Raw genomic sequence first — 27,933 nt, 5'->3', positions numbered from 1 at the left:
GAATGAGTATTTTGTCTATACGATAGACAACATTCATCTCCCACTTACTCGATCGTCTACCTCTTGCTTTCCTCAATCCAAAATCATACAGAGCCCAAAACTCTCGAATTCTCACACCAAGAATACGAAGGTAACCATTGTGGTGGTGTTCTAGTTCCATTCGAGAATCGAGTTGGACTCGATTGGGATGGAGGTTCTTCAGACGTTTGTTGAGATTGAGTTTGGATCGTTGCGTTCTAGTTCATGCTGATTGAACGATTTGTTGAACAATCGAGGGATACTTTAGGAAAGGTTCTCCTAAGGTTTACATACTGTATCCTTGTTTGTTGCTTTAAAGAAGGACGTTGTAACTTATTGTTTATGCATAATCATTTCTGTTTAGACTTGTTGTGTTCTTTCTCAATGGGATTTGGAACGATCCGCTTCCACTCACTGGATCTCTATTTAAGTTTCCTTTAGTTGGGACTATTTTAGGAGTGTTTTCGAATGATGTAAATTGGGTGATTGGGAATTTTGGCCTTATTTCTAAATCTTTTTTTTTTTTCTGACATAGGACTTGGTTCGTGATCTTTTGTACAAACTAAAGTTAAGGTTGTTTCATCATGACTAAAACTTGAGGTAAGTAGATTTCCATTAGTTCGCCTTCGAATCAGTCGTCTCTACCACTTGGACTGTTTACTTAAGACTACTTGGACTATTTCTTGAGTTTGTTAAGACTAATTTGACTGATTATTCTAGACTATTTAGACTGATAATTTATGACTGATTGAACGACATGATTTAATGGCATTGATTGATTGGGTTGGACTATTTAACCATGATGAATGTACTGTTGGTTAAGGATATACTAGAAATTTTATCTCTAAGATAAACAAGTGTAAAATAGAACACAAAAGTTATATAAAAACTAATGCATATTCTTATTAGTTTTTCTTATCTAAGGCAGGTGTACACTTATGACTATATATGTCATGATCAAGTCTATTCGAATACTTTTGTCCATTGTCGCCTTTTATGATTATGAAATCTGGTAAATGGATGTCAAGACAACCTTTTTGAATGGCTATCTTGAAGAAAGTATCTACATGTCTTAACTAGAAGGGTTCATTGAATAGGGTCAAGAGTAAAAAGTTTGCAAGCTTAAAAAATCCATTTATGGGTTAAAATAAGCATCTCGATCTTAGAATATAAGATTTGACATTGTGATCAAATCTTATGGCTTCAAAAAGAATGTTGATGAACCTTATGTTTACAAGAAAATTGTCGACAAAACTGTAGTTTTTTTAGTACTAATATGTTGATAATATCATACTTATTGGGAATGAGATAGGATTCCTTGCTGACATAAAGGGAAGACTAACGTCACAATTTCAAATGAAAGATTTAGGAAATGCCAAACATGTTCTTGGAATCCAAATAGTTCGGAATCGCAAGAACGAAATGCTAGTGCTATCTCAAGTATCTTATATAGACAGTGTTGTCAAAATATAAAATGCAAAATTTCAAAAGAGGTTTATTACCTATTAGACATGGAACTCATCTGTCTATGGAACAATATCCTAAGAAAACTCAAGAAGTTGAGGATATGAAAAGAATTCCTTATGCATCAGCAGTCGGGAGTTTGATGTATGCCATGTTGTGTACACATCCAGACATATGCTATGCAGTTGAAATAGTCAACAGGTTTTAGTCCAATCCTAGATATAGTCATTGGATTGTCGTTAAGAGCATCCTCAAGCATCTTCGGAAAACGAGGGACTATATGCTCATATATGGCTCTAAGGATTTGATCCTTACTTGATACACTGATTTTGATTTTCAGACCGATGTGGATTCTAGGAAATCTACTCTAGGATCAGTGTTCACTCTGAATGGATGAGCCATAGTCTGGAGAAGAATAAAGCAAAGTTATATTACTGACTCCACCATGGAAGCAGAATATGTAATGTGAAGCAACTAAAGAAGCAGTATAGCTTAGGAAGTTCTTGAATGATTTGGAAGTAGTTTCAAATATGCATCTGCCAATCACCCTCTATTATGATAACAGTCGAGCAGTTGCCAACTCAAAAGAACTAAGAAGCCATAAGTGCGGAAAGCTCATCGAATCAATAGAGAACCTTTTCTTCTGTATCTGTATAAATCGATATTATTACATTCCAATTCCTTCCCAATACCTCCTAAGGAAAATTCCGAATCGGATCCAAAATTGACAAGTTAGTGTGAGCTTATCCATGCAGTTATGAGCATAAGTACCATCTCATCAGGAAGATAGTACACTGAGGAAAAGTGATCGTCACGAAGATAGCCTGATAAGACAATTTAGTTGATTCGTTTACAAAGGCCCTCACGGCTAAGTGTTCAAGGGTCACGTAGTCGGACTAGGACTACGAACTTCATAAATCTAGGGCAAGTGGGAGAATTCATGGGTATATAGATGTCTAGTTTATTGTATTTATTCTCTCATACTCAACATTGTATATTTTAATATATTTAGACCCACTAGATTTTTAGTCCAAGTGGGAGTTTGTTGGGTTATATGTCCTAAAACTCGCAGTTTGTAAACTTTAAACATATTTCTATTTACAATAAAGATGTTATTGAGATTGTTTCAATAAAGTTGTTACTAAACATATAAATTGCATTTATAGATTCCTAAATCCATTAAACTAATGAACCCATGGCTATAACATGAATACTTAAACTTTATGTAGAGACATAAAAAGGATCAAGTTTGAGTATATTGCGAAAATGGTCTATAAGTATATCGATAGGGTTGGGCACCTTATCTTGGGTACACTATGGATGTGATCTGTTTTGTATATTCATACAAACGATGTGATCCTAAAGTCGTTCATGTCGAGAGATACGAGTGTAGGCATCCTATGCAAAAGATGTTTACATAAGACCGAACCACAAAATAGTCACTTTTCTTTATAACGACCATTTACTATTAAAACTGACTATTTCAATTCAATGACCTAAGGTAACTCGATCTCAATCCTAAGCTAACTATGAACTCCTGTTTATTCGGGATTATCTTTTAATCTGTATGGGTGAGAGTGACTCAACATCGTCACTCAATAAGCCTCCTATTTTAGGGGTAAGACTGAATAGATAGTTGGGGACATAGTTTTACAAGATGGAATTCACTCCTACCAATTTTAGGATTAGCAGATATGTTATTCCCTTAAGTACTGACTCCTGGTCTTAAACAAAGGAGCCCCATCCTCTCTATGGTTGAGAGCGACTTGGTTTATTGGTTGGACCATAAACCAATTGTTCATTAGAGGATCAGTGGATACAAAAGAAGCAAGATGTATTGTAGGGATAAAACGGTAATTTTGAATAGCTATAAATACGAGCAACCTGTGGAGGATCGACTTACTGATTATGGTTAAATCAATTTGAAAAAAAATATATCTACAGTGAGGAGAGTGCAACTAATGGGCTATAGTGGAGTGTCTCAGTAGTTAACGAATATTGATTAATTTGGTTTAAAGAGTTTAATCAATTAATCTCAAATCATTGGAGCTCATGATCTGTAGGTCCATTAGCTCCCTCTACTAGCTCGTAAAAGGATTAAACCATAGAATATCGTGTTGAGAGAATTTGAAATATCAAATTCGGTGTAGGGTTTGGATTATTATATTCAATATAATTATGTTTAATTAACCAATTAAACGGTTTTGGAGAGTTGAAATTATTTAAATAAGATTTAAATATTAATTTCATGAATAGGGATTCGTGTTTGGTTTAGGTGTTTTTATTAATATAAATTTTGATATTAAATTAATTAATTAATTATTTTACTTTTTTAGAAAATTAAAATCTATTTAAAATAAAATTAGTTTAAAAAATGGAAAATGGGATTTTCCCACCTTTTCTATTTCATCTTACACCTAATCCACTCAGTTGAGTGGAAGATCGAGTATCATTTTCCCTCATTAATGTAATTGCATGTGAGGTTTATTTAAGTCCTGAGAATAGTAGAAAAGGCTCTTGTGGTGGTCTACTTCAAAGCTTGAAGGAGAAATCAGTGGAGATTTGGAGCAATCAAGTGAATTCATCAAAGGTTGTATGCTTGAAACCCTATTTATGCTATTTTATGAATATGCATGCTAATCCATTAAAATTAATGTTTCTGCATGTTGAATGTTAACTCTATTAGAGGTACCCTATATAAAGAGTTTATATAAGATCAGATCACGAAATGATTAGTTTCTCAGTCTAACATCGTTACTTGGAGAAATTAACTTTGCACTAGCATGACAATAGATAACTTAACCTTAATCCTAAGTGAGTTATGAACTCCTATCTATGAGGCAAACCTTTGATCTATATGGGGAGTGACCTGTTTCACCGACCCAATATACCTACAATTTTTGGAATTTTGTCCAAACAGGAAGTTGGGAACACAACTACACAAGATAGAATTCACTCATTCTCGTAGAAAGAGAAAGTAGATAAATTGATCCCTTAATAGCTGATACCGGGTCTTGAACAATGAGCCTCCACCCTCTCATTGGCCCGAGAGGGGTTAGTTTATAGTTGGATTATAAATTGTTTGTTCATTAGAGGAATTAGTGGCATTTAAGGAGTTAAATGTAGGGTAAAACGATAATTTTAACACAGTTGTAGTTATGAGCAATTTGTGAAGGGTCGACTTAATGTTGATTGGTTATATCCAATAAATATAGAAATATATTTACAGTGCAAAAAGTGTAACTGTTAGTCTTTAGTGGAGTGACTGTCAGTTAATGAATGTTGATTAGTACAATTAAAGAGTTTAGTTGGTTAATCTCATATCATTGGAGCTTCTAATCTATAGGTCCAATAGGTCCCCTTGTTAGCTCACTAAGGATAGAAACGAGGAATAACCGTTTTTGGAATAATTTGAATTCTTCAAATTATTTATGCGAATTTAAGTAATTAATTATATTAATTATATTAATATAATTTATAATGTATGTTGATACATCATAATATATAGTTAATTATAAATTTCATCTATAATTAAAATTATATAATATGAGAGAGATTCAAATAATTTAAATAGGTTTTATACTATAGATTAAAATTTAATATGAATTTGATTCATATTAAAACTAAAGGTTAAAAGAGGAAGCTGCCATTATAATATGATTATAAATACATGTAATATAGTTATTAATGGTTAGTTAACTATATTATAAATATTATATTAATATTATTTTTTATATTAATATAATGTTAATAAATTTAAATAACTCCCCATTAGGGGATTTAATTCAACAAAAGTGGGGAGGTGAGTTAACGTATCTCCTTCCTCTTCTCCTTCCTTTTCATTCTTAGTGTAAAACACAAAACCCTCTCCACACTTGTATTCTCTCTCATTCTCACAAAAATCTAGAGAAAATTCCTTCTGCCAAAATTCTCTTAAAGCCCACACTTCTTTTGGTGGTGTTCACATTGGTGGAACAATTCTTGGGTTTTACAGTACCATTAATCCTGACCTTATAGGAAATTGCGTAAAGATTTGTTGATTCTTCAAAGGTAACATTCGTCATCTTTGATTTTTCTGGATTGAAAAATCAATATGCTTCACCTCTTCTTTTTTTTCTTGCTGTAAAAATTAATTTTGATTTTCCCAATCCCAGTTCAAAGACAGTACCTTTAATTGCTTCTGCTTTGGGATTCAATCCCTTCAATTGGTATCAGAGCAAGATTTGTCTTTATTTTGGTTTAGGGATATCAATTTTGATTTTTGGTGGGTATTTTACATATTTAATTCATGTGATGAATTGTGTAATTTATATGGGTTGTGGCTTAATGGATGTTTGCGATATTTGGAATATAGATTCATTTTCTTTTGATTCGATCAATTGTAAGGGACTGTATGTTCTTTGTTATTTAATTTCAAGTAATTGAGTTTGTATTTGGTGTTTGTATTGTTCATGGTTGATGCTGCTGTGAAAAACACAGAAAAATAGAGGAGATTGATATGCATAATCTAGCTTTTTGAACTGTAGTATAACCCTAGTGTCGCGACGTTGCGACAAGAGACGGACATGCTACTTTTTTTTTTTCGTAGTGTTGCAACACTGTGCCTTAGCATCACGATGCTTTGACGTGAGGCAGAAGTCATTTTTTTCATAGCGTCGCGAGTTGTGCCCTAGGGTTGCAACGCTACCTTCGTTCGAGGTTGACGTGCGCACGAGCTGGAGGTTGCTTGTTTGAGTCCAATCTACTGCTTTTCTTCTAGCTTTTTGTTGAATTTTATTTGTTTATAATTAATTTACTATATTTTGATAATATTTTAATTATTTTATTAGGGTGCCAGATATTAGTTTATTAATACCTTTTATATAGTTTAATTTTCATGTGATGTATGTTTAAATTATATAATTTATATGTTGCATATTGTATGTCATAAAGATTTAGAATCCCACCATAGGTTAAGCATAATCATGCATCATATTTAAATATAAATGTTATATTTAAAATTTGGTTATTCCTAAAGTATGCACATGCATGATGTATATCATATAGTATACATGTTTATATAATATAAATATTATATTATTTCTTTTAATGTATGATTAAAAGCATGCTTACTATATAGTTCATTAATCATTTAATGTAAGTGTTATATTACTGTTAATGAAAAAGGAGATGCATACAACATGTAATTACTTAGATAATATAATTGTTATATTCTTTTAATTTCATCAGTATGCATTTTATAGGTTTTAAAATTCGTTAATTTATACGAGTTATATGGTTAATGAATTAGATATTAAAATCTATAATCTAGAATTGCATGCAAACATAGGACTAATTTTAAACGGTTTAACATTAATTTCACATAGACCTATATTAGAATTTCCTAATAAGATTAGAAATAGGTTAATCTTTTATTTTTCCTTTTAATAGGATTATTTTGACTAATAAAAGATTAATTTTATAAAACAATTGTCTAAGGGATCTTTGTCCAAGGACGGTTTTGTGCAGGTTGGGGTTTTTAAATTGATTGAAAGGAGCACCCTTACTTAGGTACTGACTTAGATGGTGAATTAGACAAATATTTTATAAACATACAATAAATAATTCGATTTATTAAAACATTTAAAAAATCCAATTATATATTGTGCCACAATTCAATAAAACATTATATTAAGTAAATTAATTATGACTTAATTAAATTAATTAGTTGAATTTATCTGAGTTAATAAACCCTAGGTTCTAAAATACTTAGTGGGAGGAAACAAAGATATATTTGATAGTCAATTTTTTCCACCCACATTCTCCCTAAGAGTTCACACTGTGAGATCCATGCTCGACTTCGTGGTGCCCTGGGCCCACCTTCCCTTAGGAAGGTATTTTCATGGATCAATATGAAGGTGAATAGAGAGAGTGTTTATAGTAAGTGGGAGAAGGATGTGTGTCAATACATCCTACAATCTTGTTCATTGGTTTGCAATGTTTTTCCATGCTCGGCCTCGTGGCGCCCTGGGAGCATCTCCCTTTGGAAGATGTTTGCATAGAAAGGAATAGAGTGAAATCCAGTAATGGATAAGATCTCTACAGTCAATTGCATCAATTATGTTCTTCCTTGAGGCAAACTAAATGAGGTGGGGCTATGGGGTTGAAAATGAAGGGTTAGATTTACGAGAAAATATTTAAGAGTTAATGATTTCTTGACCAAATCAATGGTAATTAGGTATTATAGGAATAAGAGTTATTCTGATGTGTTATATTTAATTGAGAATGTCTCAATTCAGTGAAGGAATACTTGTACACCTCGAGGTGACATTTAATCTAAATCACTAAAGTATCATTGCAAAACTAAATGGTTTTAGGGTTCACTTAGAATTTTGCTAAATTGATTAGATTAAATGAGTTTTTGTTTGCATATCTAATATTGATAATTTTTTTGAATCAACATCTTTTAAATCATGATTAGCATTGTTATTATTTTTCTTGGCGCCAATAAATTAAATGGAAAAGCCTATACAACTTGAAAAAATACGATTAACACTGTCTTGGTCATCGACGACCTCAAATTCGTCCTAGTGAAGGAATGTCCTCCAATTCCTAGATCCGCTGCTTCATGAAACGTTCATGAAGCCTATGACAGATAGACTAACGATAAGGCTAGAGTCTATATTTTGGAAAGCTTAACTGAAGTCTTGGCCAAAAAGCATGAGCCCATGATCATTGCACACTAGATCATGGAGTCATTACATGGGATGTTTGGGCAACCAACCATACATCTCAAGCATGATGTTCTTAAGTACATCTTCAACTCACGAATGAATGGGGGATCGTCTGTTATGGAGCATGCCCTTAATATGATGGTGCACTTCAATGTAGCCGAGATGAACGGGGCTGTCATAGATGAGTCCAATCAGGTAAGCTTTATCCTGGAAACTATTCTAAAGAGTTATCTACAATGTTGTAGAAATGCTGTCATGAACACAACAGAATACAATCTTACCACCCTTCTCAACGAGCTGTAGACTTACGAGTCCTTAATGTAAGTCAAAGGACAACACAGAGAGGCAAATGTTACCAGTTCATCGAAAAATTTCCACAGCGATTCTACCTCTGGGACTAATTATGTGCCTTCTTCTTCAAGCTCTAAGAAGTAGAAGAAGAAGAAAGGTGGTTAGGGGAAGAATAAAGTTATCCCACTTGTTACTGCCCAAAAGAGCGAAAAAGTGAAGGTTGCAAAGGGAACCTGTTTTCATTGCAACTAGGATGGGTGCTGGAAATGTAACTACCCAAAGTAGTTGGCCAAGATGAAGAAGAAAAAAGAAGGTAAATACAATTTACCTTTTTTAGAAACTTGTTTAGTAAAACATGACGATTTCACCTGGATACTTGATTCAAGAGCCATTAACAATGTTTATACCTCATTACAGGAAACTAGTTCCTAACACCAGCTGGAGGCTGAAGACATGACGTTGGGGATTGGAACAGGGCAGGTCGTCTCAACGGTTGCAGTTGGAAGCTTAAGGTTGTTTTTCGATTCTAAATATATATTGTTAGACAATGTTTATTTTGTTCCTCATTTCAAGAGGAATTTGATCTCATTATCTTGTTTATTGGAACAATCTTATATATCTTTTATTTGTGATAAAATGTTTATCTCAAAGAATGGTATTAACATTTGTTCAGTAACAAATGGAAAACAACTTATATGTACTAAGAACGTTAGCATCTAAAATGCTCCATAACATTGAAATGTTCAACACTCAAACTACCGAAAACAAAAGACTAAAAATTACTCTAAAAGAAAATGCCCATCTTTGGCATCTAAGGCTGGGTTATATAAATCTCAATAGGATTGAAAGGTTAGTAAAAAATAGACTTCGAAAAGAGTTGGAAGAAAGTACTTTGCCTATATCTGAATCTTGTCTAGAAGATAAAATGACAAAACGACATTTTACTGGAAAAGGTCACAGAGCCAAAGAACCCTTGAAACTTATATATTCAGAACTTTGTGGTCCGATGAATATTAAGGCAAGAAGATAGTTTGAATATTTCATTACTTTCACAAATGGTTATTCAAGATATAGGTAACTTGACCTTAATCCTGAGTGAGTTGTGAACTACTATCCATGAGGGCTTAATTTGTATGGGTAAGAGTGGCATATTTCGTCCACCCAATATATGCCTACTATTTTGGGGTTTTGTCCAAGCAGAGAGTTGGGAACACAACTACACAAGATGGAATTCACTCCTTTCCGTAGAAAGAAAAGGTAGATCAATTGCTCCTTTAATAGGTGACCGAGTCTTGAACAATGAGACCTCACCCTCTCATTGGCTCGAAAGGGTTCAGTTTGTAATTGGACTGCAAATTGTATATTCATTAAAAGAATCAGTGGCATTTTAGGAGTTAGATGTAACCACAAAGATAAAACGGTAATTTTGACCCAACGGTAGTTACGAACAATTTGTGAAGGGTCAACAACCTACTATTGATTGGTTATATCCAATGGACACAGAAATATATCTACAATATAAAGAATTCAATTATTAGTCTTTAGTGGAGTGACTGACAGTTAATGAATGTTGATTAGTCTGATTAAAGAGTTTAGTTTGTTAATCTCATATCACTAGAGCTTCTAATATGTATGATTAATATAATGTATAATATATGTTGATACATTCGAATATATAGTTAATTATAAATATGTTTTATAATTAAAACTATATAATATGTGAGAGAAAAATATATGAATAAGATTCAAATATTTTAAATAAGCTTTATACTATATATTAAAATTTAATATGAATTTAGTTCATATTAAAACTATAGGTTAAAAGAGGAAGTTGCATTATAATATGATTATAATGCATGTAATATGGTTATTAATGGTTAGTTAACCATATTTAAACATTATATTAATATTATTTAATATTACTTTTTATATTAATATAATATCAATAAATATATAAATAACTCCCCTATGGGAAGTTATTTCAACAAACGTGGGAGGGGAGTTAATGTAACTCCCTCATCTTCCCCCTGTTATTCCTTTTCTGCGTAAAACATAGAGTCTTCCCTGCACTTGTATTCTCTCTCACTCTCACATAAACTCAGAGAAAATTTGCTCTGTCAAAATTCTCCAAAAGCCAACACTTCTTTTCCTTATGTCTTGAGAATAACGAAGACTCCAATTGGTGGTGTTCACATTGTTGGAACAATTCTTGGGTTTTTACAGTAGCATTGATTGTGACCTTAGAGGAAATTACATGAAGATTTACTGGTTCTTCAAAGGTAAAATTTTTCATCTTTGATTTTTTAGATTAAAAAATCAATGTGCTTGGCCTATTTTTGTTTCTATAAAAAATAATTTTGATTTTCCCAATCCCAATTCAAAGACAGTATGTTTAATCGCTTCCACTTTGGGATTCAATTCCTTCAATTGATATCAAAAGAGGTCTGTCTTTATTTTGGTATAGGGATATCAATTTTGATTTTTGGTACGTATTTTACGTATTGAATTCATGTGATGAATGCTCATAAATAAGGAAAATATACACAAATAAGAAAAATATCAGATAATATACATCTGCTAAGATTTTTCAAAATAGAAAAAAAAATATTCTGCATATAATTTTCAGATTAGAAAAAAAATATTCTGCATGAAATAGTATTATTTGAGACAAATGTTAAGAATTCATTTGTAACAATAACCAAAACCACCACAAGCTGCTTTAGAAAAAATATAGAACCAATCAACAAATCTTCAACAAAAACAATAATAAAATTTCAATATTTATCAAAAGAAATTAATTTATGGATCAATTCTTTTATAAGTTAATATTTTTTTTTTCGTGAGGTTGGTTCGATTCTTCAAATATATAATACAAATAGCAAATGAATATTATATTTATTTATTGTGTAGAGAATAGAGAAACAAAAGTGAGAGAGGGGGTTTTGAGAGGGACTTATGTGAGTTGGCCTTTATTATTTTTTTTTTTTTTTAAATTACTGTTATTGGTATTTATTTCAATTATTTTTATGGTTAGAATTACATTACATGTGAGTTGGCATTTTGAATTGTCCCATATCTGAGTTTAGTGGGGGAGGCAACAACTCTTGTAAATATCTCACTTTCCAACTCTTTTCATATAACATTATTAGTGGGCTCCTCTTGTTGCCCTTTTCTTTTCTCAAAACAATAATAGTGGGCTTTTTATGTTGGGCTTTTTCTCCTCAAATTTAAGTCTTTCAACTTAAATCACTTTTTTTTTTTTGTTTCTTAACTATCAAAATTAAGTTTATTCTACTTTAAATTTTAATTTTTTTTTTAACTTTATAAAAGTAATTATCATTCTATAATCTAGCCCTTTTTTTATTTACCACTAGTGGATAATGTAGTATATATATATATATATTAATGTGTTGATGTGAGCATGGAGCCACATAAGTTGACTAAAACGAGTATTGAGTAAATGGATATTAGTTGACAAAATAATTGCAATGAATTAAACTAGTTAATTCTTTTTAAGGGTTTAAGAACTATAACAGTAGAAAGTTTGGAAAGAAAAAAATTGGAAAAAAAAAAAGAGAAGTCTAGAGATCAAATTGGAAATAAAAGTTGTCTCTTTTAAAATATTTCTTTAAATCATACACATACATGAGTGGAAAAAAAAAATCTCAAGCTAGCACCCCTAAAAATCTTACTTGTGAGAGTGAGTTGTGTTGAAGCCTAAGAGAAGAGTTTTGATAAAAAGACAGTATTAATAAAACATACGTCTAAAGCACTAAAGTTAGTTGTTTGAATTTTCACCTACACATTGTCGAAGACCCCAAACAACTGTGATAAAAATTCTAAATTATGTATCATTTATAAAATTATATATATATATATATATATATATATATATATTATGATGATGATTCTAGTTTTGTGGATCAAACGAGTTGTGTGTAGACATAATATATTTAAAATTATTTCCACTATTATTTTCATCGAATTGATAACTACGTCATTATATCTAGTCATTTTCAAATCATCACTCAATTATAATACATAGATAATGGATTTAAAATCAAGATGTTAGAAGTTTAAAAATGCAGTAAATCTATTAAATAGGCATGTACTTTGAACATAATGTTTTCTATATAATGATTCCATTTAAGGCAAATTCAAAAACACAACCAACCCTATTCAAATAACAAATCCATGTAGTTCAATTACTAAATGAAAAAGGAGGAATTTGCACATAACTCTCTCTTGCAATATTTTTCAACTTTTAAAACATCACAAAAATTTTTAAAATATATTAGAACAAGAAAAATGCAAACATATAGTTGTACAAATAAAGAAAGCAAGTGCAACAAAACCAAAAGAAAAAAATTCAGGTGTCTATTTATAAAATAGAAATTTTGCCAATGTGAATATAGTTAAGCTAATATAAAGCATAAACTCTCAATCAAAAAGTTAGGTCCCATCCTGTATTAAGGTTGAACGCATAAATTTTGTCACTATCACTAATGAAAGAAATTAAAAGGCCAAGTTTTTGAAGCAGTTTAAATAATTAAATAGAATGAGGTAAAACATCAAAACCAGTGAGATAATTATAAAAGAAAGGAAGCACAAAGTCACCAAAGTGATTGGCTGTGATATTCACAAAGCTGTCATAATAGCACAGCAATTAGGGCCCAATATTACCAACTGAAAATTAGACTTAAGTGATTGATTTAACAACTAAGAAATTTCCAATAACCTAAATTCAAACAGTAGATCATAGGTTGGATCTGCAGAATCAAATTTAAAGTAGCTTTATGTAAACTAGTGGGCCATCACTTTTCTTTTTTTCCTTTTTTTTTTTTTTTTTTAACCATTTTATGCTCAACCTTACTCTGGGGTGCTCATGGAATTATTATATTTCTAGTTTTCATTACTTTTTTCCTTTTTTTTTTTTTTCCTTTTTTTTTTTTTTTTTTTTGACAAATTATTGCTAAATTTCTTTCTTTAATTTTAATAGAAAAAAATTTAAACTTTTGACTGAAGAGAAATTATCGATACGTTAAATTGAACTATATGTTCATATATTGACTTGCTAGAATTAGTTTAGGAGATGGCTTATTTGCAATGTAAACTTAGGCTTATGAAAAGTAAGCTAAGAGGTTTGAGTTGATGTAAATTTTTTTGTTTTAATTGTTTGTTTGAATTACATATTTGAAATAACTTACATTTGGTTGATGGTAGTAAGATCATATTTTTTAAAGATCCTTAACATACTTTTTAAGAATGTGCTTTTTTGGTTCATCATATTTGGGTTTGAATTTTCTATTTTTCCCTCCCTTTTTTGTACTGAATACTCATTTAGACTTCATGAACTTTGATGCATATAAGATAAACATATGGTTTCATCTCAAAATTAATTGGATTTAAGAAAGTAATTCATATCTATCTTATAAATATCGCTAAAATAATTTAATAGATAAAACACCAATTATAATCGTAAAGGTCGATTATTCAATTTTGAATTATGTGATTATTGTTGGGAAAAGAACAACAAACAAACTTAATTTGATCGAACATAAATTGGGCTTACTAATGATGGGTTGGGCTACACAAGCTTAATCCGTGAGGCAAATATCCACGTAGAAAATTTTGAGAAATTATGTCTCGTAGATTTTTCCCCCCCTATTTTCATGAAGTGAAAATCTAAACCATATTTCAAACTGAGCCAAATTTACACAATAAAATAAAATAAGTAACCCAATTGCATTTTTTGTTTCATATTAATTTCAAGTATGAAATTGATTGATTACCTTATACATTTTCAATATTCATGAAGGAAAAAAATATTTAGGCATAAAATTAATTTTTTTTAATAGATTTTAAAAGAGCATGTCATTTAATTAGGTTTTATTAAGCCTAAAGAAACTAACATTTTATTATTTATTTTGGTTAGTATAATTGTCCTGGCTGTTATTTTTCTTTTAGCGAGTTGTGCATCTTGTTGTTACTTTTGTCAAAGGCTTAATGGGTTGCTCGAGCTTGTCGTTTTAATAGTGGGGCTTGAACTTGGGTTTAAAAAGGGTTAGAATCTAGATTTACCACTACATTGGCTAATAGTTTTGATATTATTCTAGTTATATATATATAAAGGGCGTGAAGTTGAGGGAGGCTCAAGCCCTCTTGGGTCCATACTAAATCTGCCCTTAGTGCCACAAAGATATTCTACCTTGCAGATTTATTTCTTTTTGTCTCGAATATATTTGTATTATGTATGCCTTTTAGGATTAGTCCTTTTTTATGTATGTTTTCGATTAAGAGAACTATTGTTCAATGACAAGAAAAAGATGTGTGCTCTTCCCACTAAGGGTTGTTCGTATGACTGCGTGTACCCCTGAAAGGTTACATCCTTTACAACATTTCAGTGAACCAGCTTATATGTTTTTGTTTACTTAGAGGAGTCTAATTAAAAGGATGGTGAGGGGATCCCATGGTTAGGAGTAGCCTAAGCAAACTTGTTTGAAGATTGTTTCAAACATGAGATGAAAAGAGTTGGTGTTGCATCAAGATAAGGAGTCTCAAGTTTAGGGGAGCCCACATGTGTAGTGCATCAAGAGAGAAGTCTCTAAGTTTAGGGAGAGTCTAAACTCTTCATTAGGAGTAAGCTCTTTGAAAGTCACAATAGAGTGTACTATCAGATAAGTATTCCATTGTATTCGCTTAACTGATCTATTAGTGAAGTTCTTTTAATCGGACAAGTCACTCCTTAAACATAGGTGTGGTTACACTGAACTAGGTTACCAATTTCTTTGTATCCATCCTTCTTCTCTTTAATACTTAATATTCTCTCTTATCTTGTTTGTGACATTGTGTTTGACTTGTGTAGTCATTCTTTAGGTTCACCTATTTTTCAAATTTTACAGCATACAAATTCTTATTCATTTTATCAAACATGTGAGTGTAAATGGTATGTTTGGCCCAAGGAATATGGAAGTAGGAGTAGGGAAACAAGAGTTTGTGAACTCCATTCCTTGTTAGCTCAAAGAGTTGGTGGATCTCACTACTAAAAAACATCAATTTTATATCTTATCAACTCCTTATACTGTGGGCCCAAAGAGTAGACACCACCAGAAGGCTACCTTGGTATTCTCGGTGTGAGAATCCAAGAGTTGTGGGCTCTGTAGGATTTGGTAGAGGGTAGGAGGAATTTTACAGATCGTATAGACGGTCGAGTAAGTGGGAGATGACTATAGTCTATCGTATAGGCTGAGTACTCGATCGTTTAGAAAACAAATGACTATCGTATAGAAAACTTGTTACACGATCGTTTATGCTTTCAAGCTATCGTATAGCTTATTCTTTTGATCGTATGATTCTCAATCGCTTAATGATCGTATTAAGTAAATATGAAAACGATTTTCATTTTATCCATCAGTTACCATAACTGATCATAACTTCCCACTAAGTTGGTTATTGAGAGAAAAAATCATAACCAATTATCCCATAATTGATTTTATTACAAATAAATAATATATATTCATAACCTATAGTATTAATATCACAACTCATGTAATATATAAATCATAGTTCTTTTTCTCCCTTATAGCATTTAATAATAATTCCTCCAATTAAATATCTAATATATTAAGTCAATTATATCTCATATAATTGATGCAATTTAATTATATCATATATAATCAAATTTCTCTTTTTAATTTGAACACTTCAAACTAACCCAAAAACTGATTCTCAACATCAATCCATTGAGCTACCAAGGGGACCTTATGGACCTGTAGTTTGAAACTCCAATGGTACGTGAATAACTAACTAAACTCTTTAATCACGATATCCACCATCCGTTAACTATCGGGCATTTCACTAAAGACCGAAAACTACACTCTTCTCGCTACAGATATATTTATATGTCCATTGGATATAACCAATTAACAGTACGATAATTCTTCACAAAACGCTTGTAAGTATAGCTGGGCCAATTGATCGTTTTGCCTCTATAATTATATCTAACTCCTTAAATACCACTGATTTCTCTAATGAACAATACATCATAGTCCTACTATGAGTAAATCCTTCTCGGGCCAAGAGAATGTGTGGCGCCACATTGTTCAAATCTTGGAATCAGCCCTTAAGAGAGCAATTTATCTATTTACCCCTAAATCGGGGAATGAATGGATTCCGTCTTGTGTAGCTGAGTTCTCAGCTCCTCAATAAGATGAATCCTCAAAGTGGTAGGTTTGAGTCGGCGATCTGGCCACTTGCACCCATACAAATCAAAGGACCGCCTTCATAGGAAGGAGTTCCCAACTCACTTAGGATTAAGGTTATGTTACCTATGGTCATCTTAGTGAAATGAAAGTCTCTGTCATGAACGACGTTATATAACGAGATTAAACATTTTGTGGTCCGATCTTATATAAACTCTTTTGTATAGAGCATCTCCGCTCGCATGTTTGATACATGAATGGTCAGGATCAGACCATTTGTAGCACTTTATAAGACTTGTAACATCTACAAAGCAGGCCACACTCGTAACGTCAATAGGATAAGGTTTCCCTCCGTTATGCATCTACTACCGACCATTTAGGTTATCACTTAAAGCATGATCCACTTGTATGTTATTACATACATGCTTAAATTACAACGATAACCAGGATCTTAGTTTATTGGTTTGTGGTTAATGCAACTAAAATATATCATATTTCATAGACAATAGTGAAGATAATATCTCAAATTATTACAACACATAATGTTTATTCATATAGATGTTTACAAGCTACTGAACCCTACGAGATTTAGGGCATCAACCCCAAAAATCTCCCACTTGTCCTAAAGCTAGTGGGTTGAACAAGAAAAATACAAGTACAAATCAATAAACTAGGGCACAAAGGCCCAATACAACAAATTCTCTAACTTGGCCTAGTCCAGCCGTGGATAGTCCTGTAGACCCATGCTTTGAAGATGACCCTCAAACACTGTAGCCGTGAGAGCCTTCGTTAATAAATCAGCAACAATGTGCTCCAAAGCTATCTTCATGACAATCACGTCCCCTGGATGCACAATCTCTCTGATGAGATGGTATTTTCACTCGATATGCTTGTCGCGCTTGTGACTCCTAGGCTCTCTGGAATTCGCCACAGCACCACTATTATCATAATAAAGGGTGATGGGCCTAGACATGTCTGGAACAACTTCCAGATAAGTCAGGAACATCCTAAGCCAAACGGCTTTCTTAGCAGCTTCACAAGCCGCTATATACTCGGCCTCCATAGTGGAATCAGCGATGCACCCCTGCTTAGTGCTTCACCATACTACAACTCCTCCATTAAGAATGAACACTGATCCTGAAGTGGATTTCTGAGAATCCTTATCAGTCTGAAAATCAGAGTCTGTGTATCTAGTAAGGATCAAATCCTTAGATCCATACACAAGCATGTAGTCCCTTATTCTCCGAAGATACTTGAGGATTTTCTTTACGGCAGTCTAATGACCCTGTCCTTAATTAGATTGATATCTACTGACTATCCTCATAACGTAGCAGATGTTAGGTCTAGTACATAAAATCGCGTACATCAAACTGCTAACAGCATATGCATAGGGGACCCGTCTCATTTCTTCGACCTCTTGAGGTGTCTTAGGACATCGCTCCTTAGACAATGTAACTCCATGACAAAAAGGCAAAAGGCCCCTCTTAGAGTTCTGCATGTACTTGATCAAATTCTTATCAATGTACGATGCTTGAGACGGTGCTAGCACTTTGTTCTTTCGATGCCGAAAAATCTAAATCCCAAGAACAAATTGAGCCTCTCCCAAATATTTCATTTGGAATTGGGCTGCTAGCCAGTTCTTAATTGAAGTCAGTAAACTTACATCATTCCCAATGAGTAGGATATCATCTACATATAACACTAGGAAAACTACTGAACTGTTCATGATTTTCTTGTACACACAAGGCTCATCAACGTTTTGGTCAAAGGCATAAGATTTGATCGCAGTATCAAACCTTATGTTCCAAGATCGAGATGTCTGTTTCAGTCCATAAATGGACCGATTCAGTTTGCAAATATTTTTTTCCTGACCTTGGGCTATGAGTCCTTCGAGTTGCACCATATAAATGGTCTTCTCAAGATTACAATCAGAAAGGAAGTCTTGACATCTATTTAACATCCATAATATGAGGAAATGGACAGGAGGATGTGGATAGATTTAAGCATGGCAACAGGTGAGAAAGTCTGCTCGTAGTCAACACCCTCCACCTGGATATAACCCTTTGCCATAAGTCTAGCCTTGAAGGTTTGCACCTTCCCATCAGCACCTTGTTTCCTCTTGTAGATCCATTTGCAACCTATAGGTTTAACCTCATCAGGTTGATATATAAGATCCCATGCTGAGTTGAAGTACATAGACTCCATCTCGTGATCCATGGCTTTGACCCATTCATCTCTATCCACATTCTCTATTGCCTTCTTAATAGACAACGTATCCTCAACCTCGCCATCAGATACCACAACCAGAATTTCAGTTAAACCCATATAGCGAACAGGTGGGTTCGCAACCCTCCCACTATGTCGAGGTTTCCTCAACTCTTGAGGTGGATTTGACCTACTAGATGAATTTTCATCAACAACTCTCGTTAATGTAGCAAGCTTTTCAACAACTCTTATTGAAGTTTCAGTAGTTTGTTTGGAAAGTTCACTCAATACTATTTTACTTCTTGGGTTTGCTCCCTTATATAATTCTCCTCAAGGAAGGTAGCATTTGTCGACACAAATACATTGTTTTCCTTAGGATCATAAAAGTAACCCCCTCATTTTCCTTTGGGGTAGCATACAAATAGGCACAGCCTCGAACGTGGTTCCAATTTCTTAGGATTGGCCTTAAGTAGATGTGTTGGGCAACCCTAAATGCGAAAGTGACGAAAACTAGCTTTACGCCCGTTCCACAACTCCAAAGGTGTTCTGGCAACACTCTTGGAAGAAACACAGTTAAGGACATAGGCTGTCCAACAGGGTTCTGTTTCTCCTCTCCGATACACCATTCTGCTGAGGTGTACCAGGTGCTGAGAATTGAAAAATGATTCCATGTTCTATCAAATAGTTCTGGAACTCCGGATCCAGAAACTCTCCACCCCGATCAGATTGAAATGTCTTAATCCGTTTATCTAATGCGATTTTAACCTCGGTCTTGAACTCTTTGAACTTTTCAAAGGATTTTGACTTATGTTTCATCAAATAAATATACCCATACCTTGAGTAATCATCAGTAAAAGTGATGAAATACTCGTAACGTCCCCTGGCTCACATATTCATCGGACCACAAAGGTACGAATGTACTAACTCTAGAGGCACTTTGGCTCGATAACCTTTTCTAGTAAAAGGTCTTTTAGTCATCTTGCCTTCAAGGCATAACTCGCACACAAGTAAAGCTTTTCCTCTATTTCGTTTAGAAGTCCATTCTTCATAAATCTCTCAATCCTATTGAGATTAATACGCCCTAATCGAAGGTGTCAAAGTTTGGCATTTTCTTTAGGAGAAAGTTTAAGTCATTTATTTTGAGTTAGGACAGATTTAAACATCTCTATGTTATAGAGGGAATTTTTTGCTAACGATTGTAGCACATACAAATTATTTTCCAGTAATGCTGAACATATCTCAACACCATCTTTTAGAATAAACACTTTATTCATTGAAAAGTTGAGGGTATATTTACATTCAAGCAGACACGTTAAATAAATTAAGTTCCTCTTTAACTTGGGAACAACATATACATCATGTAAAATGAAAATTTTATTCTGTAAAGCTAATTGGAGGCCTCTGACTGCCACAACTGAGATGTCGTGCCCAGTGCCTACTCGCATCGTCATCCCACCAGCCTTAAGCTACTATCAGGTGCTAATCCTCTGAAAAGAAGAATAAACATGATTAGTAGCCCCAGAGTCTATAATCCAGGTAGAATCATCATTCTTCACTAAACAAGTTTCTAGAACTAGTAAATCACATATACCTTATCTGTCTTTGGCCTTAGCCTTCTTCTTTTCCTTTAGCTAACATGGGCAGTTCCGCTTCCAGTGCCCATCCTTGTTGCAATGGAAAAATTTTCCTTTATCAACCGGTGTTGGTTTCCTACCTCGTTGTGTGACAAGTTGTGGGTTAGCAAGTGTCTTCCCCTTCTCCTTACTACCCTTCTTCTCCTTCCACTTGTTAGTGTTGGAAGAAGAAGGTGCAGACTTAGTTCCTGAGGTTGAACCTTTGGGAACTTTTTAGATGATGAAGCAACATTTGCCTCACCAATGATCTTCTCCTTGCTGATTGAAACGTCTGCAATTCGTTGAGGAGAGTTGTAAGGGTGTAATCAACCCTGTTCAGAACAACGTTTCTTACGAAGTGCAGAAAGATTTCTGGTAACATTTGCAGAATAAAGCTAACCTGGCTGCCCTCATCAATGCGGGCCTTGTTCATCTTTGCCACATTAAAGTGGACTATCATGTTTAGAACATATTCTCTAATGTACCTCCTTCATTTTGGAGTTGAAGATGCTTTTGAAAGTGTTATGCTTAAATTGCCCAGACGGTTGTCTAAACATTCCCTTCATGGACTCCATGGTCTCACGTGCAGTGACCATGGGCTCATGCTTCTTGGCCAAGACATCGTTTATGATGGCCAAGATGTACGCTCGGGCCTTCTTGTTCACCCATGTCCATCTCTCATACACGTCTCGAACGTTTCGAGCAGTAGTAAGAGCTCGAATAGGAGGACACTCCTTCGTAAGGACAAACCGAAGATCATCGATGATTAATATTGTAAGTAATGAGTTTTTCTAACTAACGTAGTTGTCGCCAATTAGTTTGCCGACGGCTAATAAAGCTATTGTCACGGTTGCCATAATTAAAAGTTGTTGAAACAAACATGAATAAACTACATAATTCTATTTGCACTACCACTTTTAACACCAATTTTAGGTTTTAGCAAAATGGTTTTATTGTACCCTAAGTTAAAGACATCTATTTTCCAATGATTCCTCAGCGAGGAAGGATAAAAGTTACCGGTGGGGTGATTAGGTGCCCTTCACTGGGATGAGACATTCTCAACCATTAGACAGAAACAACTCTTGCAACTAACTCTAATAGTCACCATTTTTTGGGTACAGAATTTGTTAACATTTAACAATTTCGCGTAAGTGTAACCCCTCATTTTAGGCCCTAAAGTCCCGCCTTAATGCATCCACCTTAGGGAAAAAGCAGATTAGGACAAGAGAGTAAAGCGACCTTATCCTTTTCAGGAGATCAGATAAAGAGTCGTGCAAAACTTCCATCCTTTAAGGGGACACTCCCAGGGTGCCTTGAGGCAATGCACAAAACGTTATCCAACCTAATGAGAGAGACCAAGAGATTGTCACATGTCCGACTCCCACTTACTATGAACATTCTCTCCGTTCACCTTGGTATTGAGCTACCCAAACACCATCCTTTAGAGGGACACTCCCAGGGTGTCACGTGGTCGAGGATAGATCTCACGGTGTGAACATTAGGGAGAAACGTGTAGAGGTTTAAGTGAAGTATCATAAACCCCAAGTACCTCCAACTGAATGTTCTACCTAGGGATTCATTAACTTAGACAATCCGGCGACTGATTTTATCTAAGTGTGAGTTTAATTTACTAAAAACCAACTCTTGCTTTTGATAATTAAACGAGTTCGAATCAAGTCCCCTTAAACACTTTAACAGATTTATGTTTCTAATCTCATTAGAACCGTGATCTTAGGTCTATCTTAATCAAATTTTAAAACTCTTTTAAAACCTTATTAAACCTAAGTTTGCATGCATGCCTTTCTTATTGATTTTAGTTCTAATTTCTATTATAACTCTTATAAACAGAAACAACTAAAATTATTCACATTGCTAAGCTAGACTAGGTATTTATAACTTTTATAAACTAACCTATGTATCATGCTTCATGCAATGTTCATTTATTACTATATGTAACTCTTATATAACTTGTAATGAACCAGGCATACATGTTTTCATACACCCTTATACTATAACACTTATAATATAAAGACGATGCATGGATATGTTTAATGCATGTATATATTATAACTCTTATATTATATGAGGCATGAGCATGCTTTAAAGTAATTTAATCATGCAAGCTACTATATCATAACTCTTACAATATAGAGATGATGTATGACAAATGCATAACCTATGGTGGGTTTTAAAAACCATATGGCATACTATATGACATATAAAAATAAACATACATCACATGTCGTTCATCAAGAATCAATGGATCGGGATGATTAGCCTAAAAAACCGGGGAAAAAAAAGCGATCTATTACAAAACCAATGAGCCAGCCGGTTTAAACAAGCGAACCGGGTCTTGAACCACCTGAATGAAGCAACGTTCATTTGATGTATAGCAGTTCCTTGTGATCGTCTAATGATGCTGAACGAGAATAAACAATCATTTAGCATGGATCATGTGCCTATGACTATGCGATGAAGCATAAAGGCCACACGATCATACAATGCACATCATGTAACACATGGCTAAACGATCGAGTAGACAATAACTGTGCGGTGAAGCATGATTGTCTAAACGATCGCGGAGAAAGCATCAAGTATCGTATAACAAGTGATCTAGTAGGCAGAGACTATGCGATGAAGCATTATGGCTGACACATTCCTTTAGTGGGCGCGCCTACCATGCGACGAGTATTAAAAACTCAACGATCGTTTACCTTAGCGTCTACACGATCGAGTAAATACTTTACCTGATCACTCAGCATCAGTCATGCGATCGTTTAGCAAATACTACATGATCGGGTAGAACTTTTCTACATGATCGTGTAGTCAAATCTAAACGATCGTTTAGCTCGAGCTACACGATGCGACCAACTCTTGGTCTTCTTCTACGATGAGAATGGCATCTTCATGCACTGAAGCTTCTTCACAAATGACTCTTATAGACTTAAACACTTTGAATACATACTCGATAGCAATGTCATTATGCTAAAAAACATAGGGGCCCTTACAAAAGAACTTGAAAAGTAAAGAAAGCTTTAACAAACAAAGGCAACCATCCCGAAACATCCATCGACTCACATCCACAACTACATCTAACATTTCAATGTATTGTAGACTACATAAACCTACCAAGACTGTAAATGTAATTCAATACATCAATGAAATTTGGACTATCAGAACAACCTGGCTTTGATACCAATTGAGGGAACTCTTATAAAAAAGACTAGTGAGAGGAAGCGGATCGTTCCAAACCCATTTGTGACAGAACATACACATTTATAATCAAACAGTAATAATTATGCAAACACTCTAAATTACAGCATGCTTCAAAAGGAAAAAACTAAGGATCAAGAGAACTTATCCTTGAATAACTATTCTTCTCTTTCCCTCAATTTTACTGCACGATCATTCACCAACACGATTGTCATGCCTTAGCAATCTCCTCGAACACGAAAAAATATGACTCGACCCTCGAATAGGAAGTAGACACCACCAGAAGGCTACCTTGGTATTCTCGGTGTGAGAATCCAGGAGTTGTGGGCTCTGTAGGATTTGGTAGAGTGTAAGAGGAATTTTACAGATCATATAGACGATCGAGTAAGTGGAAGATGACTATAGTCTATCGTATAGAATGAGTACTCAATCATTTAGAAAACAAGTGACTATCGTATAGAAAACTCATTACACGATCGTTTATGCTCTCAAGCTATCGTATAGCTTATTCTTTTGATCGTACAATCCTCAATCGCTTAATGATCATATTAAGTAAAAATGAAAACGATTTTTATTTTATCCATCAGTTACCATAACTGATCATAACTTCCCATTAAGTTGGTTATTAAGAGAAAAAACCGTAACCAATTATCCCATAATTGATTTTATTACAAATAAATAATATATATTCATAACTTATAGTTTTAATATCACAACTCATACAATATATAAACCATAGTTCTTTTTCTCCTTTATAGCATTTAATAACAACTCCTCCAATTAATGTATCTAATACATAGTCAATTATATCTCATATAATTGATGCAATTTAATTATATCATATATAATCAAATTTTCTTTTGTTAATTTGAATACTTCAAACTAACCCAAAAACTGATTCTCAACATGAATCCATTGAGCTACCAAGGGGACCCTATGGACCTGTAGCTTGAAGCTCCAACGGTACGTGAATAATTGACTAAACTTTTTAATCACAATATCCATCATCCGTTAAATGTCGGGCATTCCACTAAAAACCGACAGCTGCACTCTCCGTGCTACAGATATATTACTATGTCCATTGGATATAACCAATCAACAGTACGATGACCATTCACAAATCGATCGTAAGTACAGCAAAAAATTTACCATTTTGCCCATGTCATTACATCTAACTTCTTAAGTACCACTGATTCCTCTAATGAACAATACATCATAGTCCTACTATGAGTAAATTCTTCTTGGGCCAAGAGAAGGTGTGGCACCATTATTCAAGTCCCGGAATCAGCCCTTAAGGGAGAAATTTATCTACTTACCCTTGAATCAAGGAAGGAGTGAATTCCGTCTTGTGTAGCTGAGTTCCCAACTCTCCAATCAGACGAATCCCCAAAGTGGTAGGTTTGAATTGGCGATCTGGCAACTTGCACTCATACAAATCAAAAGACCACTCTCATAGGCAGGAGTTCCCAACTCACTCAGGATTAAGGTCATGTTACCTATGGTCATCCTAGTGAAATGAAAGTCTCTGTCATGTACAGCGTTATATAATGAGACTAAACATTTCGTGGTATACAAACTCTTTTCTATAGAGCATCCCCGCTTGCATGTCTGATACATGAATGGTCAGTATCAGACTATTTGTAGCACTTTACAAGACTTTTAACATCTACAAAGCAGGCCACACTCGTTGCGTCAACAGGATAAGGTTTTCCTTCGTTATCCATCTACTACAGACCATTTATGTTATCACTTAAAGCACGATTCATTTGTATGTCATTACTTACATTCTTAAGTTACAACGATAAACATGAATCTTAGTTTATTGGTTTATGGTTAATGCAACTAAAATATCTCATATTTCATAGACAATAGTGAAGAAAATATCTCATATTATTACATCACATAATGTTTGTTCATACAGGTGTTTACAAACTACTGGACCCTATGAGATTTCGGGCGTCAACCCCAACAACTTGGTTACATACTTTTTTTCAATATTTTCAAAACTAAAGCCAAATGTTGAAAACTAAAAATAGTTTTTTAATTTTTTTTTAATTTGACTAAGAATTCAACTCTTTTGCTTAATAAAGATTAAAAAATTTTGATAAGAAATTGAGAGAAAATATATTTAATTTTCAAAAATTAAAACCATAAACTAAGGCTCTTTTGGAAACCATTTCATTTTCATTTTTTGGTTTTTGAAAATTAAATATATGTCATGTCAGTCTCTTGTAATGATTTGCATCTTCCTTAAGTACAATGGTTGTATGCTAAGTCAAATTCCATAATCAAAAACTATTTTTTTAAAAAAAAATAGCTTGGTTTTTTTAAAGAATATTAATAAAAAGTAGATAACATAGCAAGAAATTTAGATGTGGAAGGAGTGTTTATTGTCTTTTTTTTCTAATCGGAAACTAGATGTCAAGGGATCATTAGACACACTTAGATATCTCAACTAGGTTGACGCATCTATAATACCCTCATCATATCCCATCCCAATCAACCAATCATGCGTGAGCGATGAAAATGAGAATAAATATAGTCTAAGTGTAAGCATACACTATCAATGAAGTAATAAATCTTGAAGTATTCTAAGAGTCGAATCCCACAAGACTATTTGTGTAATTCAATTTTTCTAAGAAAGAGTCTTTCAATGCAAACCAAAGGGGAACTGGTATATAAGTGATTTTGAGGTTGAATGTTGATAAAAGCAGTAAACAAGAGTGTTGAAGAGGGATGTAGGTGTTTCAACCAAAAGGGTGGTGTGCCTTGGGCAATGCGGCCACATTATACTAGGACAGTGACTTAGTCATGGACAGAAAACTTCTCTTATTTGGTCTTGTGTCAAGTTCCTTTAGAATACTTAATGTTTCCATGGTTAGCTAGATCTCAGATTAATTCTAGTTTAGTTTGTTTATCCTATGGTGTCCCTTATTTCTAAGGCCTATGTGATAGTCCTATTCCTAGTTTCTCCGTCCCATATCTCTTTATGACATCAATTTTATCTTAACCTTTCCAGTATTAGGACTCCACTAGATTGCTAAATTAAGTGATTAGTTTAACTTGCCAATATTTATCCATAAAGTCAACAAAGGAAATGCAAAAGTCATAAATCATTATTAACCCCTTAGACAATTTAGCTCATGATTAAGAACATAACTTAATCCTAGGGTATTAACATAACTTAACCTCTTAGAGAATTTAGCTCATGATTAAGAAAAAAAGTGAATAGATTTATTAGATCATAAATCATTATTACAAGGTTAATGTTCAATGGATGAAAAAAAATAAAGAAAGAAAATGAAAAGAGAAATTAGAAAAAATGCTGAAAATATAATAAAAATGGCCTTGTGACGATTTCTCACTTGCCCAATCTTTCTTTTGGGTGGTTGTCCTCTTTCAAGGACGAATCTCACTTCTCCACACATTTTCATGGGATAGAAGTAACCTAGAGTGCTTAAGCCTCAGAGGGACTTTCGTTCTTGAAACTTACTGACTGGAAGGATGAGATTTCAACTAAGGGATGGTTGAATTGATGGAAAAATAGAAGCTAGAGGAAGTGATGGATCAGTAACGCTCTAATTACATTAAAAAAAAAAAGGATTAAGCATGCAAAAGGGTTAGAAATACAACCTTTATAGTTTCCACAAGAATGCTCGTCTCCACAAACAATCGAAACCACCAAAGGTAAATCCTCGCTATTCTCCGGTTGAAGAACACGGTTCTGGGATCGAAATATTAGTGAAAGATAGGGAATTTCACTAATTAATTTGGAGTGTCAATGAGATTTTGTGGAAGATTAATTGTAAAAAATCAAAGAAGCATTAGATTTTAATTTTTGAAAATAAAAACCTATTTATAAACAAAACACATGCAAAACCCTTCTTGTATGGCTTCCACCTCAAACTCCATTAGCATGAATAATGTAGGTGTCAAGCTTGGCATGAAACACTTCATAATCCACTTAGTTAATAGAAAAATCTAACAATTGAATGGGAAAATCTAACAATTGAATTTTTCCACTAACTAATTTTTTATTAAAATAATTTTATAATAAAACAATTTTGACAAAATATGAAATACTATATTTTAGAAATTATTTAATTAAAATAAGTTTAATTAAATTAAATTAATAACACATATTAAATTGTCTTTGACACCTAGCTTTGATTAATCACATTAATCAATTTTTTAAACACTTTCATGCTAATATTT

Source organism: Benincasa hispida, chromosome 12 (assembly GCF_009727055.1).
Source record: "Benincasa hispida cultivar B227 chromosome 12, ASM972705v1, whole genome shotgun sequence".
Taxonomy (NCBI): domain Eukaryota; kingdom Viridiplantae; phylum Streptophyta; class Magnoliopsida; order Cucurbitales; family Cucurbitaceae; genus Benincasa; species Benincasa hispida.
The sequence above is the reverse complement of the archived record's forward strand: the minus strand, read 5'-3'. Positions refer to the sequence as shown.